This window comes from Lycium barbarum, chromosome 11 (genome assembly GCF_019175385.1).
Source record: "Lycium barbarum isolate Lr01 chromosome 11, ASM1917538v2, whole genome shotgun sequence".
NCBI lineage: Eukaryota > Viridiplantae > Streptophyta > Magnoliopsida > Solanales > Solanaceae > Lycium > Lycium barbarum.
The window spans coordinates 112,230,552-112,236,696 of record NC_083347.1 but is presented as its reverse complement, the minus strand read 5'-3'; positions in this window follow the sequence as shown (position 1 = coordinate 112,236,696).

The following is a 6,145-nucleotide window of genomic DNA, read 5'->3' as shown; positions in this document are numbered from 1 at the left end:
AATCTTTTCATATTCCGTAAGGATTCTACCTTCAGTAGATTGCTCCAGTCTTGAAAGTTCATTTAGAGCCTTGCTTCTTTGGTCTTCCAACTTCCCAAATACCTTTCTGTTCCAATTGGAGATATCCTTTTTCAAAAGTTTAAGCTTCTCCACAGCCTTTTTCTGAATATGTTCCAGGCTCAATGATGATGCTTTTCCACAGCCTTTTGTCCCATATTATTATAATTCCCCCCCCCCCCCCCCCTGGTTTCCACTAGCTTGTAAAACTGCCCAGCTAGCCCATCTATTCCCCCAAAGAGAGCCTACACGTTGATATGACCAGTTCTCAATTTTAGTCTCTTGCAAACAAACTATATCAGCCTTCCAGTTCATAAATAGAGACTTAATGGTACTCCTTTTCTGACTTTCATTCAAACCCCTGACATTCCAGCTTAAGGTTTTTAATTTCATCTTGACTGAGCTTTGTGAGACCTACCCCTCAACCTTGATGGCTCGGCATCCTGAATTAAACTTGACGATAATCTTTTTAACTCAGTTGCCCCTTTCTTCATTTTAGGCTTTGGCCTGCCCTCTGAAGATACCATCTGTTGTTGCTGCTGCCTCCTTTGTTCCATCCTTATGATCATGTCAAACAGTTCATGTTCGAATCTGGCGACATTAACCCCAAAAGCTTTGCAAGCCTTGACCATGATCAATTTAGTCCAATTAGAAGTAGAAATAACTGATGGGGTTTGGACCACCTGATGGTTATGTACATTGTCTTCATACCAAGGAAGTGATGGGAACCCGTTACATGCAATAGAAGACTAGTCAGAATCAGAAGCAATTGCAGGATTCATCTGCGGAGGAATTCCAAGTGGATGTTGAAATTCTCCGATTCTAGATGCAGTTGCAGGATTCATCATCTGCGAAGGGTTTCCAAGTGAACCAATTTGTTGAAATTCTCCAATTCCAGGGGGTGCCAATTTTTGATACTCTTCTCCATCTTCTCCTTTATCATCAGCTTCACAAATGCTTGGACAAGCGTCGTCCTCTTTCTCTGAAACCATGCGTTTAAGTTCGAGAGCCTGAAGCTCAGTAGAAAGAGGATCAAGAAAATCACGATGGGGCGATATTCGAGTGTTAAAAATACATGGGTCTTGGGGGCTTGGCTTCCAGATACTTCTACCCTTATTTCTCCTCTGATATGGGCCTTTGTAGAGAGAGGCCTTGTTTGCTGATTTTAATTTCGTCGGCCCAACTATAGAGGAAGATCCAACCTCAAATGTTTTAGCATTAGGTTTAAGTGTTGGGCCCAATCTGATATTACGTGGCAAATTTGAATTAAAGTCAGAGACCACGTGCTGCACCAGTGGTCTGCCTGCAGTTCTGTCCTTTTCTTTTCTTGAAATCTCTGCATCGTCTTCTCCTACCAATTTTTTTCCTTTGCCACCATTCTCATCTCCGGCGACCTAAATTTTTGTGTGGGCATCTGGAATCACCCAAATTTCGTAACTCAAATCAACCACTTTGAGTTCTAGTTTGCAGGGGAGATCTCTAGAGGTCTCCTTGATGCATATTCTTGCCCATTGCAGATTAGATCTTTTCTTTGTGTCCTCGTCGATGTCCACAAAGCCTCCACATAAATCTCCAATCCTTTGGAATGAGTTGTTAGACCAGGCATGAAGTGGAATACCAAAAGCTTTTATCCAAAGCTCAGCAGGCGAACTCAGATCAAAGACCGGCGACCACCATTCCAGGGTAAGTCTCCGGCCATTCCAGAACCAGTCACCGGCCTTAACTCTAACTGCTTCTTGTCGAGAAGGCATTTCGAAGAGAAAAAGATTGTGCGAAATTGGAGAAACCTTCAACCCTGCTGTCATCTTCCGCCTAGTATATAACCACTTTTGAATCGTATCATGATCTGGGAGGTGTTGAAGGTGTCGTTGAATCTTCCGATAAGGCATTTGGCTGGAACTGTTAGGGGATGCTACTGGTATGGACTGATTAGCATTGTTTGACTCTAGAGATGGCCAATTTTCTATCTTGGAAACATCACAGTAAGACCTTGCTTGGGAATGGGGGCTCCACCTCTCCGACTGAATAGGGGGTTTCCATAGATATCTCAAAATTTTGTTGGCGATTTCTTCCCATCCACCGTTATTGATAATCTCTGGGATGATAACTGAGGACTTCCTATTTCCCAACCAAGCTTCTATGCGAACAAATCTACCATAACTATTAAAATTCCGATGAACCCTGTAAGTATATGCTTTGATCTTTCTTCCCCGTCTCCGACAAAGCGTACCTTGGCCCTTTGAAGCCTCTTTCATAGCACCACAAACCCATCTTAAGTTGTTCTCATCAATCCGAATCTTCCCTATGAACCTCCTGCTGCGTTCGTAGAGCATGAACCATCTGATCTGATCTTCGCTAATGTCTAACAGTTCGAAAGACTTTTCCCCAGCAACAAAAAAGGTTCTCCCCTCCATCGAAGAAGGGAGAAAGGAGAAAGAGAAGAGGGAGAAAAGCTTTGGGGGCAGAAAGAAAAGTGAGAGAGGAGAGATTTTCTGGAAGAGAGAGAGAGAGAGAAGACAGGAAGAAGAGAAAAGATGAGTGTATTTTCGGCGATCAGAAGGATCACCGGAGTGGAAAGAGCTGACCAGAAACCCTTTAGGTCATATTCTCGATAATAGTGCCTGGGAGCGTTTTCAACCAAAAAAGATCTCTATGATTAATGAATAAACTATTCTTTACAGCATTCTTTGTTAGTTTAACATTGAACTTTATTTGGCATCTTCCAAGTTCATGAGTGTCACAAACAAATTCCTCTACAAGCCAAATAATATTAAGCAGCAAAAAGTGAATTGTCACACAAGTTAAGGTAATGTGAAAATGACAGCTATAGGTTTGTTGAACAGGAGGACAGAAGAGAGCTTGACTAAATTAAGTGTAATCAGATGTATCACTGAGTTTTCGAGTATAGCTGCCTGAACATGGGTATTTGGTGCTGACTAGCTGGCAAGTAGTAACAACTTAAAAAGAACTTGACGCAGAACCAGTTGTTGCATAACAGCAACTTACCTATCAAAAGTCATATAGCGTACTTGCAGTTTAATTACTTCCCCAGAGCAGAAAAACAATGATTACTAAAAACACTATGCAATCCTGATCAAGCCTCTCAAATTCGAGAAATGTCTTCTTTACTTCACCAGTTTATGCATATCCAATTCTTTCTACAACTCCTCTTCTCATTCAGAAAGTTAAAATGAAATCACAACTCAACCTCATTGCAGTGGCAAGAGAATAACTCTACCAGTGCAAGGGAACCTCAGTGGTGGGACAGCTGACATATGCCAGCATATTGTATCTTCTGCAGATCTATCGAAGAAACAATGTTTAGAGTAATAATTAACGTACTTCCTGACTTCTTTCTTATTTGATTCCGACACATTAAGAGAAAATTTTAATCAGCAGATGGTTGACAAATTCACTCTTCCATGAGGCAATGAATCTGTCATGCAATGGGCTAGATGATATGTGTTAAAAGTATTTTACCTGCCATGGATACAGAAGCTCAATTTCTCACCAATCCCTGGCTTTCTCAGACAATGGACTGTAACGTTCAATTGGAGTATTTAGAAGCTTATAGAATATAATCTCATTGAGGATAAATGCAGATTGTCAATTTCTCACCAATTCCTGAATTTTCTCATATAAGAGAAGGTAAACTTCAATTGGAGTACAGAAGCTTATAGATTATAACCTCTTTGGGAATAATACTAGATGTGATTAGCCCATGCCAACACTTTGCATTACAGCATATTTCATTTTGACATACCACCCCTTGGGGTGCGTCCCTTCGTCGGACCCTTTTGACTACTTGTAAGTAGTTAATCAGTATGCTACATTTTTATTTTTTTTGGATAGATACTCCATGGCTTGATGTGGTGATGTTCTCTCTCCCAAGATTTGATAACTGAGACACCTAAATATGGCATCCATGCATGAGGATTCGAGTAAAATTTCTTTTTTTCTTCTGTTTTGGAACAGTAAAATGTCCTTATCATCCAAATTAGGATCTCATCTATTGATTAAACACTTCCCCACCCCCACAATCGCTACCCCAAACCCGAAAAAGAATGGCGAATATCGGAAGGGTGAGGTGACACGCCGTAGCTCAAGCCTAGCAGCTCCTTTTACTAGTGTAAGGATGAAATTTAATCATTTCATCAGTAATGCTAAATTGTGCATAAAGCAACGCATCAGTTCGAAAATCGTCTACGGTAAAGATTACAATGAAAGAAGTATCTGAGAAAGTGAAAGTTCACAAGAGAATCTACTCATCAGAAATAACATAAATTTTAAGTGCAAGCGCTAACGCCCAGTGCTTTGAGAAAGATCTTCCCGTGAGAGAGCAGCAGAAATAGCTTGGTATTTTGCAGGATTGTAGAGCAAGAGGGGCATCACAGGGAAATCATTGTCTCCAAGCCTTGTTGATACAATACCGCTTGTTTAACAATGGTTGTTTTATCAAAGAAATTGTAAAAAAAAAAAAAAAAAGGCAGGTTTCTCATTCCAAGATCTAATCCCACTTGTAAAGCACAAATACTCCAATTCCTCCAGCTTGTTTGCAAATAAAAGCACGCTCTTTAAAAGTGTAAGATATGTATTAGAATGTATCAGGCTATCAGCTATGTTCGACTTTTTTCTGCTATACTTGTGCCCATAAACATTATAGATTTTTTAGACAATAGACTTAGTTACCATTATCCTCTAAGATGGCAATCAAGGGAACCTGCCATGAACCCAGAAAAAAGCATAAGTTGCTACTTGCTACATGTGACAAAATACAGTATAGCATATTACCAGTACTAAAAGAATTTCCAACATTTAAAAATTTGCCCCGCCAAGTTTCTAATCCATACTGAAAAACCATTTTCTAGGTTAATTCTATTTCTTTTCCTTTCTTGTTTCCGTAAACATGGCTACAGACCATAGATTTCTTTCAGACTGCTATAGACAGGCTTAGATTAATTAATAACTGTAAAATCATTTCTACATCTCTTTGCTCCCCTGCAATTGCACCATGAATATATTAAATTTTGAGATACTGAATATCATAAAAACCCTAAATCAAGGGCAGTAGCCTGTTTAAATTCCATACTGACCAATAAATGTCCTAAATAAATTTGACCAATCAGAAAAAGGAATTTTTCTAGGACTCACCATGAGAAACCTCTGTCAAGCACTGAAGAGTGGGAATACGAAAAACAACGGTGAGGCACCTAACGGATTTCCTACCATAAGACCAAATAATTGCTACTAATAGAGGAAGTAAAGGGAATCATTACTCATCTTACACTTCAGCAATTCATGTTTATTTTAGTGTCATAATTCGTAACCTTCGGCAGCATATAACTGGTTCAAAGGAAAAATGAAAGCTAGGAATGAGGAAAAAGGTGAAAAATTCTTAATAATAGCGGGAAAATAACAGAACAAATACAGATTCTCTCTCTGAATCTGACCCAAATCCATAGAAGAGAAAACTTAAGCTATCCACTAAATTTAATTTTACAACAGATAGGAATTATAGTCTAATACAATCTTTTGGCAACTCTGAAAAGCCAGAGTTCCCGAAAAACAAAGTTCAGCAGACATACTTGAAATACTTGACAAAGAAAAATAGAATCAGTCATGATAATAATTTTCCCAGACCTTTCAGTAGATAGAACATACATGCAGAGGACAAAACACAAGGAACAAACAAAGGAAAAACCAGAAAAATTACAGGCCTACAAACAACAGAAAATAAGAACAAATATCAGAGAAGAAATGCTAACCGGAGCACTACGTCCGACCGGAAAAGACAATGCACAAACAAAATTCTAGATGAATTCAGCAAAGGATTTTACTGTCAGATCTCAATGGGAAGGCCAAATAAACAAAGGTCAAGGGATAGGGATGTGGTGGCTGTTGGAACGCAGCGTTGAAAAACACTGCCCTAGATTATTTGAGAAAGGTCGTGCGGGGAAGTGGATGCAATTATACCAGCATTAACGCATCGAAATGCATTAAAGTTTAAAGGTTAAACGTGCTAGGGCCAGAGTAATTTTGGGATGGGTGACCCCCTGGGAAGTATATAAAAAATTTCACAAATATAGGT